This window comes from Corvus moneduloides, chromosome 6, assembly GCF_009650955.1.
Source record: "Corvus moneduloides isolate bCorMon1 chromosome 6, bCorMon1.pri, whole genome shotgun sequence".
NCBI classification, from domain to species: Eukaryota; Metazoa; Chordata; class Aves; order Passeriformes; family Corvidae; genus Corvus; species Corvus moneduloides.
Window position 1 is genome coordinate 36,449,312 of NC_045481.1, and position 19,524 is coordinate 36,468,835.

General features: G+C 39.9%; 1 protein-coding gene across 2 annotated transcripts in view; it reads left to right on the plus strand.

Moving 5' to 3' along the window:
* Window positions 1-2,017: 2,017 nt before the first annotated feature.
* The window catches only part of TTBK2 (tau tubulin kinase 2), an 85,392-nt gene continuing 67,885 nt past the window's right edge, over window positions 2,018-19,524 (plus strand). For both annotated transcript variants that reach the window (XM_032111533.1, XM_032111534.1), the window contains exon 1: window positions 2,018-2,353. The gene's annotated coding sequence lies outside the window, so the exon portion shown is untranslated. The remainder of the gene's footprint in view (window positions 2,354-19,524) is intronic.

Consider the following 19,524-nt stretch of genomic DNA (forward strand, 5'->3'; position numbering starts at 1 on the left):
GAATTAACTTGTGAAGTTCCAAAGTGATGAGAGAAACTATGCCCTGTGGATCTACAATGAACAGGTAAACAGACAAACCAGATAAACAAGTTTGTTAAGGCCTTTCTGTTCTCTTTAACTGAATCAGAAAATTCTCCTGAGAATTGTACACCTCAGGCAACATGTCAATTATTTGGGGAACAATAAAACACTTCACAGACAGATTCATATTCACAAGCTCCTCATTACATTTAGCATACAGCAAGTTTTGTTGGCAAAACTTATTTACTTAAAATAAGAGGTGGTTAGGATATTTATCTACCTTCAGTTATAATCTCGGAGGAAAAACACTGTCTACTTTAGAGTGAACATGAAAAAAAAATTATTTGTTTGCTGCATAAGAAGAGCTGTTTATCCTAGAATAACTGTCACCTTTGCAATTTGCCTTTAAGACAGATTTGAAAGAATATGTAGTTTCAGTAGAATATTTTCCATCTGAGAAATTGTAAGTGCCTTTTAAAGGTAAGCAAAACTTGTAACTCCATTTTGTAACCCAGGTAAAGATATACTATTGTGGAAAAAAGGCGCAACTCTTTCCACCTATTACCATCAACATTGGTTCATTTCTATTCACAAAATGAACATTTCTTCAGTCTATCAGCTTTGTTATTAACTGCTTCAATTGTTAGGACACATAATACGCATATGCATTCACTACATATAGAGAAGCATATGCTTATCACCAGTGTTTATCCACACCGCTATGGCTGGTGGCCTGCTGCTTGAGGCAGTTCCCTTTGCGAGGGAAGAAGCATCTTCCTGAAGCTGACACTGAGCAACTCGCAACTGTTTGGGTTCATTGCTAGGTTTGGTTCACAGCTCCCACTTCTGGGTAACTCAACTATAAACTATCAGCGCTAAAATCTTCCTTTTCATAAAGTAGCAGTAGGAGATACTGTTTCCTAACCCTACTCTTTAACTATGATCTCCTTGTTATGAATGAAGAAAGGGCTTAAATTATTCACACTATCTTCTTATCTGGCTGGCAGTAGGGAAATAAAGGCACTTTTTTTTTTTTTTTTCCCGCTTAAGGAAACTTCACACGAGGGAAACACTACGGTGTTTTTACTCACTTCATACAAGCTACTGTGAGCACAGCAAATCTGTCCTTCCTCCTTCCCACAGAACAGGTCTCTCCTAGCTGTTGGTCTGCCAGATGGATCCGGGCTCTGGGCTGACCCTGTGGCCTACAAACGAGTCCTGTGGGCTGTTGTGCGATGATGGCACCCACCGAGGAGCGCCCGCTCCGTGGCCTCACGAGGCTCGAGAGTCCTGCCTGCAGTAAGGAATAACCAGTGAGAGCGGGAAGGCTTCCCTTCGAATGCCGTACTCACCTAGGCACGGGACACATCCACTGTTTCCTACTGTCACTGAGCGGAGCCCAGGGGTGACAGCCCTGCTGCGCTCCCGCAGGGGACAGAGGTCCCCGAGGCGACGCCCGGTCACCCGCCTCCCCCAACCCGGCCTCTCCTTCCTCAGCCCTCTCGCCCCGCCCGCGGCCGGGCAGCAGACTGCACCCATCAGGCCCTGGGCAGTCCGCCCAGGTACGGACAGCGCGGCCGAGCTCCGACTGCTGAGGCGGAGGCGGCACCGCAGCGAGGACCTAGCTTCCCCCCCCGGGGGCGGCCCTGCGGCGGTGAGCGCCCAGGGCCAGCGCCGGCCTCCCGCACGGACGCTGCCCCTCGGAAGCTCCTCGGAAACGGGAACTCCGGCGCCCATCCCGCGCCTCTGCCCCGAGGCTGCGCGGGGGTGGCCGCGGCTGTACCGGCGCTCGCCGGCTCAACCAACCCCGCACTGCACGGCGCCGCGTCCAAGTGCGCCCGCCCCCGGTGCCCGGATTGACCGCATTGAGAGCCAATCGTTCGTGGGAAATCTCCGCAGCTGCCCAATCACCGCTCCGGAAATGGGATGTGGGTGGTGCCCCGGCGGACAGCGGGCTTGGTGGCGCCGCGGCCGAGGAGGGGCGAGCGCGGGGGCGGCGGCGCGGGTGAGCGCGGCCGGGCTCCGGCCGGCACTGCCGCAGGGATGGCGGCGGCCGCGGCGAGGGGTTCAACCCCCGTGGGGAGCGCTGCGAGCCGCCCCGTGACCCGCTGAGCGCCCTCCGCCTACGCGCTGCCGTTACCCCTCCCCTCGGGCCGGCCCGGCTCTGCAGTCGCCATAGAGACCGCGGCGCACGCCATGGGGCGGAGGCTGGGCCGGGGGGCGCCGCTGTAGCCCCCGCCCCGCGCCGCGCACACCATCCCCTGTGGGGCCGGGGGCGCCGCAGGGACTCGCCGCGCCGCCCCGAGGAGCCGCCGCCTCGGCCCCGTTCCAGGTGAGGATTCGTGGTGCTGCGCCGCGGCCGCCGCCGTTACCCCGCGCCCCGTCCCCGGGGGCGCTCCGGCCGCCTCGGCGGGGTGCGGCCCGCGGGCTCTGGCGGCTGCCGGCCCGGCCCCAGCGGCTGCTGCGTGGAAGCCGCGTCGTGGTTTCTGTCCCCGCGGGAGAGGGAGTTTGCCGGGCGCGGAAGCTCCAGGGGCCGCTGCCTGCCCCGAGAAGGGCTTATTCCAGTGGGGCAGGACGGGGCGATCCCGTCCGTGGAGTTAAGGTCGGTAGGTCTGGCGGGCTCCAGCAGCAGTCACCGCTGCCCCGGCCTCCACGGAGAACTCAAATTGATAGGCACGAGATTTTTTTTTTTGTCCCTCCCACTTGCTGCAAGAAGGCAAATGGTACAGAAATTTACGTGTTCTGACGGCGAAAGATCTCCGTTTTAAAATAGCTGCGTCTGTATTTCCAGCTCTGGGTTGTGGCATGCGTGTGACGGCTGCTGTGTGGGCACGGCTGGATGGGAAGCGAGCTGTCTGTCGCCTGGCGCTCTAAGTGCTGGAGCCATTAGCGGCACTTGCATCGATCCTTGCATACAGATATGCCTGGCTAGGCCGCGGGTGCGCACACCACGGCGGTCAGGGGGACCGTACGAGCTGCGTGTGGAACGGCGTTAAAAATACGTTATTGCACGTACTTTTAGCTTTACAAAGAGGAAGTGGGGCAGCACCTTGTTCCCAAGTCAACTGATGATGTCTGGAGCTGCAGCAGCATCCTTAGGCTTCTGTTGTCACTCTAGAGCAAATGCAATGAGAGGACAAAGCTCGCTACGAGGTTTGTAACCTCTGGTGTGAGCCAGAGCAGTTGGAAACAACTGCTAGTGTGTGGGGATGGGAGTGCAAATAATAATATTGATGTATGATCGTGGGGGCGGGGGGGAATGGACACAAAGGAATGACCCCGGAGGATACCACAGCCTTTTGAGAACCTTCGACCATATTTATAATTACGCTGGAAAGGGCTATAGAAAATGAGTTATAAAGTAGGTTGTAGTGGCATTCTTAGTTAGACACTATGTGCAGAACCAGTTTAATTTCAGCTTAAACATTCTAAATTAGTAAACTATATTGCAGGAATGTTGAGAGCATTAAAATAAATTGTACTCTATTTATTTAAGTATCTTGTTAGCCTCAAAGCATGTGGTTAGTTTCCGTGTTGTGGTTCTGGAAAAAATGAGTAGATTTTTAGAATGCATTCTGTGTAGTAAATGCCATGCCTCTGTTGAACACATGCTAGCTATGCTTGTAGGTATGTTAGTTCATTTTAGCTGTTGTATCTGAGAAAATAAAAGGTTAGGGCTTATTTTGCTGCTCTTGTTTGATTTTGTCTTTTGAAGTCTTAGTTATATGAATTCATGGTACAAAGATACCCAACATTTTTTATTTTGTGTTAATATTGTCCAGTACACTTTCTTGATGATGATTCATTTGCTTTACAGTGTGAATTATGTTTAACAAAGTAGTAAAACTTTCTTAACTTGTTAAACCAGAGGTATATTTGTTAACATTTGTTTGGCCTGTCAATGAAATGATATATAGAAAAATTATACTGCAGTAGTATGTGTAGTCATTTGTCAAAAGTTATTTTGAAAACAGTGCATCAAGATGTAGTTTAAAAAATGTGAAGATGGAACCAATTATCCCTAACAAATACTTTGTTCGTCTCTAATATATTCCTGATGTACCATTATTTACTTGAAGCTCAGCATCTTTTTAAGCTTCCTGTTTGGGAAGGATGAGGTTAGAATGAGAAGAACAAATTGGGCGACTGGAATATTGTGACGTTGCTTATGTTTAGAGTAGTCACTTTACTGCTGCTGCATACTGCAGGCTCTGGTACTTCTAACATCACAAATTCCAGAGAGGCTTTTCTCAATGTGGCTGAGTATATCAAGAAGATTTTTGAGTATGACAGAAGAGAGATATGAGTGGGCTTTTCCTTGTTCAAAACTGGCTTCTAAACGATCAGTTTCTAGCAGTGCTAGATATTTGTGTACAGAAGGTTAAGCATCTGCTCAGTGTGTGAAGTTGCAGTGTATGGTATATTAATATACTGCCGTGTTTTCTGTTTCAGTGAGGGCTTGTTTATCTATTGGGAATGAATTGGTACTTTACAAAGGAGATTGACAGTTTCTGTGTATTCCTATGTCTTGCCTTGTCTCTTCCTTTTTCTCTGGGAAGCACTACACAAAGCCTTTGTGTTAGGCTAGAGGGGAGGAGAAACAGCTGCCTTTTCAGTACAAGACACCAGGATTCATTGTGGTTTTACAGGGATGCGTTGTTGTGCATGGACCAGCCACTGTCCTTCCTCCCTTGTTCCGTGAAAACACTCTCACCTCAAGAAACGTGAGCTTCCTTTGAGTAATCTCACAGAGCAGCATGTTGTGCTGTGGATCTAGTAAATCAGCCTGATGGGCCAATTGTTAAAGTATTGGTATTGGTGGGTGAGAATTAAAACATGCAAAATTGCCTAAATACAAGGGGTATCCTAAGGAATTCAAGAGCTACAGGTCACATGTGTTTAAAAACTGCTTGTCATGAACTCAACTTCTTGTTCATGATCGGTGTGAGAGAAACTTGTTCAAATCTTTTACTTGTCTTTTTTTTTTTTCCCCTGTTTATAGTATCTAGGGTACTTAAGTGGGAATTGAACATGTTAATTTTTAGAAGAGGAAATAAAAACTATTTCAGTTGGATAAGAGAGAACAACTAAATGGAGCAGTTTCATTTTTCTGCTTTCCACGCACTAGTAGAGTGCTTTAATGCTCGTATTGTATTCTCTGTCATGCAGTGGCAGAATAAAAGTTGACTTCCCTCTTTTCATTAGAAATATTGAATACTTTATAATGTGGCTTTTAGTAACTATATCTTGTATGTTCTTTCAAAATAACTTCTTTGAAAATATAATGTAGTTTTTTACTTATTCTTTACAACTTTATTTATTAAAATTTTGGAGTTGGAATACTTCCCTCTCCTTGCTTCAGTGCTAGACATTTAGTAGCGTGCTTTTGAGGGAACCTAGTAACTCGGAGTTTTTTTTTTAAGCTGCTCATGAAATCGAGGTGCCATTCTTAGCAGTTTAAATTCATAGTCTTTCTCTGTATTAGCTTATAGGTCACTAGTCTTGAAACCCAAGTAGTGGAAAATTCAAGCAATAAAATCTGGCTTTCTGGCACTTCACCTCTTGATCTGCTTGAGAATTCTCTTCCCATTTTTGAGATGTTGTACAAGTCGTAACATTTGATCAGTTGTTTTTCAAAATTATTTTTCAATTAATGGAGATGAATCATTGAAAACTTGAGAAGTTTTTTGGGGAGAAGGGAAAGTTTAATTGGAGAGGAGTGAGGAAAGGAGGGCAAATTGAGAAACTGAAGAAGTCTTGAGTGTTTTTAACAAAACTGTTTTGTTAAAAATTTTAAAATATTTTCATTGTTATGTTCAGGCATGTTTTTCTGTGGTTCTTGTCCTGTGTTTGAGAACTTGTCATCACAGAATTACATCACTCAAATGTTATTTCATGCTGTTGCTTTTTGTCTGAAGAGATTAGTCAATTATTGAGAATTACACTGATGAGGAACTCTATCCACTAATTCTTCCTTTTGGAGAAATGTGTGTGTGTTGCTTAGCCTTGCATTTCAGGGCAAGTAGTAGTTGGAAGAATTCAAGGCCTCTTTCATGGATGAAGTTTGCCAGATCACTGATGGCATTGGTGAGGAGAGTAATTTTCTTTCCAGTACAAAGCTGTCTGATGTATGAAGGAAGGGTAAAATATGCTGAACTTGCTTTGAGAGCTGGTAAAGGATATCAAGCCTCTTTGATACCTAGCCATATTTTTCTATCTAGGTGTTGCAAAGAGCTTTGTTACTTGTTGCAGGGATAGGTTACTGTGTGGAGCTCACATGCGGAAAAACGTAAACGATCAGGTTTTGTGTCATCGTGGTCTGTTTATATAGAAATAATTCTATTATGTTTTTGATACACTTCTCTCACACCTGAAATGACACAAAAATTGTTCCAGTAGACTCATCTGCAGTTAGGAGAGATCTTGCCTTTCAGAGCTTGTGTCTTTTCAGTAATTTGGAATTGTCTCCAGTCAACACCTGCTTATTGATTCTGAAAGGGGGTTCGTTCTGCTCTCTGTCACTTCCCAGATAATTCGTAGATAGTATTTGTTGCTTCTGTCATGCTCTGTCTCAGGATACTAATGTTTTGTGGGGGTTTTAGCAACACTTATTTGATATAATGTTGTTCAACATAGTAAAAATTAGATTGCTTTGTTACATGGTGTGTCAGCAGGATATGTCTTGTAGCTGTCAAGTTTACTTGTTGCCATAGTAATGCTTCAAATTCCACTTGTGGCAAGCAGTGTGACTTCTGAGAAAATGAAGTATGACTCTAGCTTTGCAGTGTTGAAGAATTAAAAAAAAGGGAGGCAGTGATCTGTAAATAGAATATACTTTTCAGCATCAAACTGGTGACTTTTTAGAATGTATTTGTATTCTTGAGTTATATGTTGCCTTGAAATAATTATTTTCTCATCTTTCCATTTGTCAGCATCTTGAGTTAAATAGATCTAGAATGGGCATTATCAACTGATAGAAAATGTATCAGATGAAGAATGACTGTGCTGTTTCTCCAGTTGGATTGAATTGAATGCCCTGTTCATACGTGATGCTTTGATTTTCCATTTCCAGTTGTCTATAAATAAAATCAAAGTATAATTCCCTAAGTCAAGTCATCCTGGAACAAATTGTCATTTGGTACTCTGAGAGTTGAAGGAGAGGAATTCACATTGGATCACTATTCTTTTTCTGTGTGAAGTTTAAGTGCTGTTTTGTTAAGCTCTATTGATTGTTGTAGTAATCATGATGATTTTGGGTGAAATTACAGTTTTACAATTTTGAGCAAGACAGCGTATCCAGTGAGGAAACCTGTTGAACAGTTCATCTGGTTAGAGAAAATCTTGAAAGAATCACAGGATAGATTAGTATGAGGAAAGTATTGTTTGGTCTTGTGGGAGCTACATGCTAGCTAACCCAGTCAGTTCTTGTCTTGACCTGTCAAGAACTAAGAAATTGATGCTGAAGCTGGGGAGCAAACCATGACCTTCCCACAGTAAAGCAGATGTGTGAAGGAAAGAAGCTCCATTATTGACTGTCTGGTGATAGTTGTTATTTATTTGTAGATGTACATAGATATAAGAATGTTTTTCACATGTTAGCTCCTGCAGATGAAATTGCACATTATTGTTAAACCAGTCTAACAGTTGGCTGCTGTTTTTAAGTGGAAAATGATGTTCTCTGCCTGGGCCTTTTCTAGTGCCCATTGATCTCTGAGCTACACTGAGTCAACTTGTTAACTTGGCAGAGAATGATTGTAAAAAGGGAGTTGTTTGTATTGCTTTTTGGCTGATACAGGTTTATAACTCTTGCTAGGTCATGCTGTTATGTGCAACTTCACCCTGAATGTGTAGCTCAGATAGTCATAACCAGATCCTTTCTTTTACTGTAGCCTGGGTGCTCAGCTGGCAGGTCTTCCTGCCTATTGTCAGTTCAGGGAGGACACAAGAGAAAGAGGAACATTTTACATGAGAAGCTGCTTTGAGGTGATGGTGCACTTTCTTCTCTGTTGATTTGAAGGAAATTTGGACAGGATGCTAATTTCAAGGAGGACATTTCTTCCTGTTGGTCTGATATATTTCATTAGTTTTGAGCCTAGGATACCTCAGTCATGTGGCAGTGCTTCTCTACGTATCTTTCCTTGATCAGTCAGTTTTCCCCTCCTAATCAGGGAGCAGCTGTACTTTGTCTGGCTTGTTGGAACTGGCAGTTAATACTTCAGTTCTGTTGTGAAGCCCTGCATCAACATGTAATAGCTCACTGAAGTATATCTTTTTCCTGGAGTAAAAGTTTGAACAGAATTGATTTATGGTCTAAATCAGGACTGTGGCTAACATATGAGTAGCTGTTGCTCATATTTGGTGTTGACATATTATAATGTGCTCTTATATTCCTTGCTCTGAAACATGTAAAAGCTGAATCTTGGTCTTAATAAATAATAATGTAGTTATTACTACTCTTAACTGTATTATTTCTGTTCTAGCTTCTGGTATTACTAAAAAATGTACACTATGTACACATATTTCACCCATATCATTGAATGTTTCCTGTTTCTCAGTAGAAATCTCATAATCCTGCTTGCCATATGATTGTGTATTTACATTATGCTCTTATAGAGTAGAAATTAGTCATTTAAATAATAATTTCAAAATGCAGAAGTATCTCACCACAGTTTAAAACTGAATATGCTCGAAGCAAATTTAATGACTGTTGGTGTATTAAAAAAAAAAAAAAGAAAATACTTAACCATTTGTGTTGATAGAACTGTATTTCTTTCATGTAAATTCAAGAACTTATAGAGAATACTGTTACCAGTGTAGAGTTTTTACATTTTGCTATTATGGTGTCATGTGTAACTGTTTCCATATCTACAAAATTAAATCTGCTCTCAGTCAGTCTGAAGTAAAACTTCTGGTTTTAGACAAACTATTCGTATAGATCAAGTGTTCAAACATTCAAAATATACAAATATATGAGGTTATAGGTCAACAATAAAATCAGGATTATTTTTGTAGCCTGGACTTTAGTTTGGAGAGATTTGGAATTGAATGTCTTTATTTACGTACAGCCAGTATTTCTTAAAACATCTAACACTGTTATGCAATGCTTTGTATTATTTAAGTAAGGGATAAAATGAAAGCCTGTAAGGGTTTCTGAGAAACTTTACTCTTTTGTTTTTAGGAATAATTGTACATTTATTTGGAAGATAGTTAAAATCTGATCTTGCACTCTTTGCTCTTCTAATATGTAGGAAATTCTTACAATTTTTGAGAGTCTCTTGACCCCAGTGTTTGTAATACATAAACTTACTGATTTTTATGCCTCATCATTCTGCCATGTTTTATATTTTCAACTGATCCCAGTAATGTTTTTTGTGAACTTAAGACAGTCCCAGCAAACTAAATGTGCCTAGGATAATTGTATTTTCATAATGAAATACCCTTGTATAATTGACTTTCAAAGACAAAACCCTCATCACTTATCTCAGTCTAACTGTGTGAAGACCAAGGGAATTGTGATTATTGAGGCTAACTTTGTGTGTAAAACCAGCTTCCCTAGGACTTCCCTGAATTACGTGTGCTAGCTGTAGTCAAGTAAGAGCATATAGTGTAGAAAATCATTGTTTGGTCTTTTAAGAATTGTCAGTGATAAGGAATCCACTGAAAGAGTTAATGAAGTATTCTGTTAGTAGAGTATCTTTATTAATGCAAATTAAAGATCTTGGAGATATTTTTGTGGTTTAAGGAATCTAAAGATTCAACCTTTTAGTTGTATGATTTGTGTGTCAGAATGAAGATCTTTTGCAATTTCCTAGACTAAAGCAATTTTTATTAGATAATGTGAAGGAACTGAGCTTCATAATTTTCACATACATACTATCCAGTGTTCTAATATTTTGGTTTTCTGTATTTTTTTTGTTTGTTTTTAAAAAAGGTCTTTTCATGAAATACGAACACCAGAACTGAATATAATGTTCTAGCATCAATCCTCCATTGAGGAAATAGAGGTATTATGGTCTCTCTTAGTATTTATTTGCCTCTTCATCCATAGTTGTCATAACTTTAATACTCCAGCAAATGCATATATCAGAAGTAACTGATTGCTACATCATGGTAGGTGATGTTTCCATTTATTCTTTGCTCCTTGATGGATAATGTCTTCTTTTATCTAAGCTGACTCATGTGTAGTTTGATTGCTGTCTGTTTAACCAGTTGATGCCATTTGTCCTTTACCACTTCCTGATCTCTCTACAAACTTCATAATTCTTTCCTGAGTAAAAAATGTTTCAGTATTAAGTAAGAAATGGATTCCTATGGGAGTAATTAGATACTTGTTCAGTCAACTGACAGTTATATTTTGGGACCTATTATTTAGTATAGGATCTATTTATTTTCTGGCATTTTTAGTTTCTTAAAAAGAGACTGTACTATGTGATATAAACTTAGATGTCTTACAGAAGTGTAAGTGCCATCATAACTATTATCCTTATAGGCCAAACTTGTAATGCCATAGTAAAAAGTTAGTTTGATAGGAAGGGAAACTTAGTTGAATGGCTGTAGTTATAGTGTCTTCCTTTAATTCTTTAATAGTCAGGTTCCCTTATTGGACTGGAATTGGTATCGAGCGGATGGCCCATAGTTACCAAAGTAGTTTCATTTATCCTTTCCAAACGTTAACATCAGTTATCTGCTGGAGTGTTCTATGTTTCAGGAATCTTTAAATCAGAGATCTCCTTGAAAATTCCTATTAAGATACAAGTTATTCAAATGCATCCGTCTCAAGCTGCCTGACCTGGTAGCATCTCACTAATATTTATGATGGACTGGAAGACGCAGCGTCGTGGCGGCGGGGCCCGGGGCGCTGCCCGGCCGGAGCTGGCCAGGGTGCTGAGCGCCCGAGCCTAGGGTGCCCGTGCTGCCGGCAGCCGCCCAGGCAGCAGGCAAGCGCTTAACTGCTTCGGCACTTGGAGAGGGCTGCCACTGACAGGAGCGTCTCGTCTTCCCATGTCACTGTATCCTGGGACATGCACGGATAATCTATATGCCTTTGCTACTTATACCAGAGAAAAACCTCTGCTGTTTAAGTTTTCCCAGAGCCACAGCTTCTGGCTTTTTGACATCTCCAGTCATGCTAAACTCGTCATCAGGACCAAATTGTTTGCTGTCAAAATTACACCAAATGCAGCTATACCATCCGTGAGCAAGGGATATAAGCCTTTTCCAGTGCACTTCTATAAGCAATCACTGTGCATTATGGTGAACTTTCAGACAGTGTATAAAAGGCTAAAACATTATTCTACCTGCAGCTTAACAATTTTTACAAAACACCTCAAGAGAATCCAATAAACAGCCTCCGAAGATGAATCTAGGGAGTAACACTTAACGTCTATAAACAACTTCCAGCTTATTGCAGGTATTGGTTTCCTTTTTTCCTCTATGACCCACAAATTCCTGTGTCCTGTCTATTTGTCCACACCACTCATTTATTTTTTTATATACTTTAAAGATGATTAGTAATAGCACTGATTTAAATTATTATTAAGCATACCCCTCTCCCATTACTTTAGTAATTCACTTTTAAAAATATCATGCCCATTTAGTGTTAGGCTGTATTCATTTGAATCTCTATGTAGCTACATTGCCAAATTTGCTGCCATTTTTTGTAAGTAGTTATGGTTGAAGACATGAATCCTCATTGATACAAAGTTCTGCATTTCTATAAAAAGTATATGTATATGTAATGTACATGGAATAGATATGTGAATAATGTAAACATATGTGTATATAGTAAAAACACATATACATGTAATGTATAAATATAGCTATGTATTAAAAAGTGTGTTGTCATATTCTTTTTAACAAAGTATGTTACCATAGCAGTATTATAAAAAATACTATGTTTCTGATTCCCTGAGCTAATTTTTGCTTTGATGCAGTTATACCTGGGAATCTTGAACAGAGCAGAAGCTCGTTGATGGTCACCTCAGCAATTATGAGGAAGTAGAAACAAGAAACGTGAGAGAAGCACAAAGGTCCTTGAATACTAGCACCTTCCTCCTTCTCTCCTTTTCCCATTTAATTTCTTTTCCTCAGGCCCTTTCTGGTGAGCTTTGGATGCCCTTCTGCTGTGCAGCCTCCATGACTCTCAGGCAAGAGCTGGAATTTCTTGACATGGTTTCTATTCCGTGTAGCGTGAAGTCAAAAGGCTAGAGCAGAGAGTCGGAACTAGTAAGTAATGGAACCTGAAGGAGGCAGCTGTAGATATATTAAAGGCAAAAATAGAGGATTAGTTTATTTATTTAGGCTTCATGTGTGTGAATTGTATGTTTTAGGCTAAACATGGTGACAGGAAGTAATTTCCATGAATTGTGTTTTTTTAAATCTTTTGGCATGTTTGATAAGCTTGCTTCATTTCTTACAGCATCACCATATGCATGGCAATTTTAGTTCACACACAAACAAAAAAGAAAAGCTCTAACTAGTTGATTGAACTATTTTAATATTTTGAGAGCATGACTATTGCTCTATCCATGAGTGCTTTTTTCTCTTAAAAGTGAGATGTAAGCCTCTCACATACTTTTTTTGATTTTTCAGCTTTAAAATTATTACTGAACAATTGTTAGTGGTTATTGAAATCTTACTTACTAGCTGCCAGAGTGAAGCAAAGCTATTGGATTGGAAGCAAATTAAAACACTTTTTCCAATTCAATACTGGAGCATCAACACTTAAAACTTCTGAAAATGCACCTGAAACTTGAATCTCTTCTTTTGTTCCCATCACCAGCTACCAGCTCAACAAAAATTTCCAGGAAACAGATTGTCCTTTTGTCAGCCTTGACAACTGATAGTGACCAACAAATGGATTAAAAAGCATACTTTTGCTCTGCGTTTTTTCTGCATTGCTGTAGGGTCTTGTATGGTTTTAAATATTTAATGATGTGGTAAAAGCCCTTCCCCTTGGGGAAGGAAGTTCTGTGTCGCTAAAAGTGTGTGATCACTTCTCTAGCAAACAATGTAGAAATCTTTATATAATTCTTTCTTGTATGTAAGTAGTGCCATATCAAAAATAGGTGTATATATGCTGAACGTAATTAGGGGAAAAAATGCTTTAATCCAGAACAAAGAAAGCCTCCATGGTATTGGATGTAGTCAGGATTTGCCTCTAATGTGTTTTCTATGGGAAAGGTAGAAAATATTAGAATTTAGTTAAAATTCAGAGATTCCTTATGAAATTATGTTGAGGAATATCCAACCAAAACTATTTAGAAAAGTGAAAAGAATGTTAAGAATTGTGAACATTTTATCTAGTGTCAACAAAATTATGGGAATTCTTGTCCTTTTTTTCAATAACCACTAACAAGTTATTTTTGGAAAGATGTCTAAGGATAAGTACAAAACCACAGGTAATATAAATTATATTTTCCTCTAGTTCTTTTCCATTTTTTAGTAAGGGACTTTCTGCACTGAATATACTTAAAATGTATTTTCAGTAACCCACAGAAATTTTCTTTTTCATGTAGTTGACTGTTGCCCACTTCAACCATTGTAAACTTTTAGCATTCACAGTATCCTTTGGCAAGAAGTTGCACAGATTAGTTTGTTCTGAGTCTGGCTCCTGCTGACCTATTTTGATTTTTTTTTTTTGGTTCCTTTATTAAATGACATCATAAATAGCTGATTCCTAGCCAACCTTTCTATCTCCTAATGGTTTTGTAGACTGCTGTCAAGTACCCCTCTCTACTTCCATCATCCCTTGGAAAAAATTGTAAGTCATTACTTAATGTGGAAATTAGTCTGTATCCCTGACTATCTTGTTCTATTTTCTTATTTTCTGAACATTTTTTTTGAGGTAGGAAGGGCTAGAATTGTATACAATACTCAAGGTATTAGTGAACCATGGATATATACATGATCTTCATGTTGTCATCTGCTTTGTCTGAATTCCTAACTTTTTTTTTTGACTGCTATTTAGCATTGAGTTGCCATCTTTTTTTTTTTCATGTATGTCATAATAACAAGATCCTATTCTTGATTTCTAATAGTTTCTCATATGTTTAATGATCAGTTAGGATTATTTTTCTGATAAACATAATTTTACATGTACATACATAGAACCTCATTTACCATTTTATCTCCTGGTTATACAGTACCATGAAGTCACCCAGCAGTTCCTCTCAGTTGTCCCTTTAATGGTTTAGATTGGGACTTTAAAGATCATCTAGATCCATCCCCTGCCATGGTTGCCAGGTTGTTCAAGGTCCTATCCAGTCTGACTCCTTCTTTTAAAGGAGCATTGTGTTTACATACCCAAGGAATCCATTCCAAATTTGAAAGCAGAGCTGTTAATGATCCAGATGGAAGATCATGAGTCAGGTTTTCTATATGTGAACACTTAGTGCAAAAATATTTTTTTAATGGAACCTGAGTGAAAATATTGATCTTAATAAATGATAGCTCATCAGCCTAAAAAGGGTAGCTCTCTGTGCTGTACTGTATATTTACAGATGATCTAGACAAGATGCAAATACTGAAATTACACAGTCTGGTGATAGAAGGGTATTACAATTAGCAAATATGAAGATGGAAGAACTGGAGAAAGACCTTGCTACTCTGAGGTCATAATGAATGAAAATTATCATAAAGCAGTTCACATAGGATAAATAATTAAAAAATTTACAGAACTTACTTCTTTTGAATGTGGTCTTGCAGGTTCTGTGAAAATAGCAGATTAGTGCTTGCTAACAATGCATCCCCTCCACATCTCAGAGGGGATGTTGTAGAACTGGAAAAAGGACACATGTGGTGATCAAAATCAGCAAAAGATCAAACAGTTGAAGAGCTAAATGAGAGGGCACATGGTAGTGGTGTATTCCCTGTGTAGGACTGAAAGGTGAACAGGGAGCAACTGTACACTGCCTTCCTGTACAGGGGTTAATGAACCTCAAATGTAACTAGCAGAAGACAAATGGAAACAAAGATGTGCTTCCCACAGCATGGAATTAGGTTACAGTTTGCTTACAGTAGAGTGTTACGGGTGGTAAAGTTTTCATGGTTCAGAAAAGTTCTGATGAACTTGGAGACAAAAAATCTTAAATGCCGGCTTTGGCTTTGTTTTGTGTCCCTGCTTGCTATATCCCCAGAAAATATTCTGGCATGTGTGATCATATGCTTTGTGTGCCCTTGCATTTTTCCTTAGATACCAGCTGCTGGCAATAGTCAGGAACAGAAGATTGGACTAGGTGGATCTTTGGTCTAATGCAGCCTGTCTCCTCTTCTGATTAGCTGTCCATGCTATCTGCTTTTCTACTGCCTAACCTAATTTTTTCCTCCTGCAAATTAAGTTGATATTTCTGGATTTGTCCCAACTTGAAATGCCTTTGCCAAAGTTCCCTTTTGGTTCTCTAATACCTGTCTTCCATTTCTACCCTTGAAGGATCTTGGATTAGGAGCTCAAATTTCAGTCGCTGTTGCTTGAAGCCATCTTGAGCTGCAGCTATAAAACCAGAGCATACTCTGACTAAGCCACATTGTTGACTGGAGCTCCTGTACCTTTGTAGTTTCCAGCACCAGTATTTTTTAGGGACAAACTGGTTAGGCAGTCTTAGATGAGATACCCATCTCCTTTGTTGTTTTGTATTGTACTTGTAGATTTGATGTTGCCTGAGCCCATGTGATCATTGTGGAATATTCTGTGAACAAGAGAGACTTCCTGGCACTGTACAGAGCCTCTCTCTACTGCTGTGCCAAACTGAACATAAAGTAGTAACTCGTAGTAACTGCCCTGCTGGCAGCGTATCATATGTTTATTCACCTGCCTTAGTGCCACCTTCCTTCACCAGAGCCAGGCACCAAGCCATTTCCCACCTCTCCTGTCATTTGGCAGTTCATAAGGACCCACTTATGTGGCTGTATCCTACCCACAGGTGCTAGGAGTGTTGACATCACTGCTGATTTGGTCTTAGCATGAATGTCTCTGTGGTTTTTCATCTTCTCTTTGTGCCTGACTTTTTTAGTGCTCTTGATCTGCTGCTGGAAAGTACAACCCTCCTTGAACAGCTGAGGTATTTCCTGCATAAACTGTAATGTTGATGGTGTGTCTTTCCTCCTTAACTCTTTCAGGGATTGCTGTGCTGTGTGGCAGGATGGGTGTACGTTCCCCTCATTGAGGAGGCCTGTCAGAGTTTGGTAGATGTCCTGCCCTATGTGGACTCGCTCATGTTCCATCTTCCTGTCAGCTAGGAGTCATCCTGCTTGGTGTAGTAGTTGCTGTCCTCATTTCACACATTAGCAAAAAGAAGAGCTACTGTATTTAAGGAGATGGAATTACCTATGTATGCACAGCCAGTGCCCTCTCTTTATCACAATGCTGCAGCAGATTTAGTTACGTGCCCTGAAAATAAGGATGCTAAGAGATGAGACATTACAGACTGAAAAAAGATCTTTTCCTCTGTTCTTTTTCCTGTTCTCCTTAGCAAGCTGTTAGGCCTCACTCACCATGTTTTTGTGATGTGCTTTAGCTGATATATCAAGAGAATTTTCAGGTTTTGTTCATGAGGTCCAGGTGGCTTCATTGCTGGTGCTGCAGCCTGAGCACAATGCTGTGCATGCAGTCGTGTGGCTGCCAGCTGGGCTGCTTCTGTGCTGCTGGCAGCCCTGTTGATCACTTGAATGCTGTCAGTGCAGACAACATTTTGCTATTCACATGCCATCTAGCTGAATGTCTCTTCAAAGTTTCTCTGCCAATTTTCTTGTACTTTAAAAGAAGTTAAGTGTTATTCCCACTTGTAATTAGAGTTTGCCTGAACTTTACTTCTTTGGGTTAAGCATTTCGCTGTATATATGCCCTTGCATCATTCTTGCACAGTCCATAGCAGCAGCTCTTCTCCTCTGTAAATTGCTGCATATCTGCTGCAAAAAGTTTCGTAGGCTTTGGAAAAGTTCTTCAGAGCAGTATATTGCTTGCTTTCCTGTCTCCTGTAGTTGTGTGTTGTACGCATGCGTTGGACATTTATGTTTTTCTTTACTGAGAAAATGGATTTATGAAATAATAGATAGTACTAGTGGAGAGGTCAATAGTTTGGAGCATCTTAAAAGATCAATTTATGCTATTCCTGGTATATAAAGTTAGTGACATTGATGATGAGCTGTTAATATTCTGGGTAAGAGGATAAGTGACTATTCCGACATTTCAAAAAACTGGAAGCAAAGATTTAAATTTTGCTGATAAATCCAGACTATAAGTAGTTTGATATTACAGCACTGTGCCACTGTTTGAAATATCTTAATTGTTTGACTTCAAGCTGTCTTTGTTGAAAACCACACTTCACTACCAGTTTCCTACAATGAAAATTTTCCGAGGATCTTGAAAAATTATTATTGTAAAACCTTGTATAATTAAGGTAATTGCAGATCTGACTTTCCATTTTCATGCTTCTTTGATGAAGACTTGACAAGTAAAACAAATTTTTATAGCAAAAATCCATGCTTCTAGATCCATTTAGGTTTGTTGTCAATACCACAGCAGTGGTATTCACAACAGTGAATCTAAGACACAGAAATACAGCCATTTTTTTTTTTAAACAAGTGACACTTTTAGGGTTTTAAAACTAATTTTTGAGTAGTTAGTAGGGCTTCACAATCCTCTTTTTGATTTGGAACTCTCTCTGAGTTGTGGAAAAAATTGAGAATAATACAGTGTTATTTGGCATGAATTTAACTTCTCCCAAGGGTTAGGTTTCCACATTAGTATTAAAGGCTCTGCACCTGAGTTTGAAGTTCAACAACTGGTTTGAGTTGAAAGCAACACAGTTGTCCAGCCTTTCCCTGCAGCTGACTTCCATTCTTTCTCTTTTTCTGACATAAGTCTTTGTACTATAGTGTGACAGATCAAATTAGGAAATTAACTCATGCATGTGAAAAATACCATGGCAAAAATGTCATGGATTAATTAGGGTCTTTGATTTATGACTCATTCTAATTCTCCCTAACCAAAATTTTCTGGTTTTCTATAGGTAATAAACTACATTCTGTGTTTCTGATAGGTGCCACAACCATATAATCTCTCTCTGTCATGCATATACAGATGCTGTCCTTTCTCTATGGCAAGGTATAGGGTACCCTTTATCTCAGTTTAGTCTGATTAAGAAACATTGAACTTTACTTCATTGCAAATGCTTTTAAGTCCAATTTAATTTTCAAGTTGTAAATTCTATTTTGGACTTGAAGAGGGTTTTGTGTGCCTAAAACTTGTGTGGTTTTGCTACATGTGTTAGTTGGTTTAGTAAAAGATAATACACTCCTTTGTCAAACTTTGCTTTACTTGGGTTTTTGTCATATTTTGGTACTGAATTCTCTTGCAAACTGAAAATAGTGTAGTAGCTTGAAATATATGTCTTTTTAAAATAGGATTTGAAACTAAATGTTGTATTTTTAACTCTGTCTTCAAACTGAGAAAATATCACCACCTTTGTAATAACAACTGCAGAATTTGCCAGAAGGAAATATAGACTCTTTGGCAGTAGCACACAAAACAGTTGGGAGCTTTTCACACCTGGAGTCTGCAAGTGGTGATGAGTATTTTTGGCACCCAAGCGCTTGAGAAAGGAAAACCTAAAATGACATTACTTCTGTGTTGAATTTTAAAAAAGATTTTCTTCACAACCAGTACAGTTGGAAATTTAAGTTGAGGTCTTAAATTCAGTTTTCTCATTGATGTGGAGAATGATGATTTTCCAAACACCAGGTTTTAATAGATGTATTTAGAAAATATTCAGGTTTAAGTGTAGGATAGCTTTCTAGTTTGGATGTTTGAATAAATGCACTTAAATAATTTCTATCCCTAGAATTAATGATTTGAATATGTTCTTAGCCTTTCTAAGACAGTGGACTTTACCATGAATGTGGTGAAATTAGGATCTTTGAACATTTCCTGCTCTGATTTTCTCTTTATGCTGGCCTTTTAAAATTTTCTTTGTTCATTAAGTTCAGGTCAAAAGTAGAAAATACAGAAATGGAAACCATCTTAGGTAGTTTCCAGCTAATTTTCTAGTTTTTCAAATGAGCTGCAGGCAGGCAGATAGAGCTCCTAACATGCTTAGAGAGTTCCTAATAGTAAAAAGTTGATACTATTCCATAGTGGAGGCAACAGGACATGCATTCCTTTCTATGGAACAGAAATAATCTTCTGTGCTCACTTGCTTTGTCCTGGAGCTTACAGTACCTCCATTCAGCCAAAATTGTCTGTGCTACTTTCTCAACCTTAGATCTGAATTTAAGCATCTGTAAAGGCTGGCAAGCAGAGATTGGCTTCCATTTGGGCTATCTCTAAGGGAATTATGTACGTGCGCACAAATTACATGAAAGGATTGCCTTTTTGTTTTGGGAAATTTTGCTCTGTTGTTTTTTAATACTATATAATCTCTTAGTGTGCTTGAATGGGGTAAATTGAAGAAGTCATTTGTGGGGCTGATTTGTAGTTAAAATCAGTTAAGTGGATAGAAGGATTTT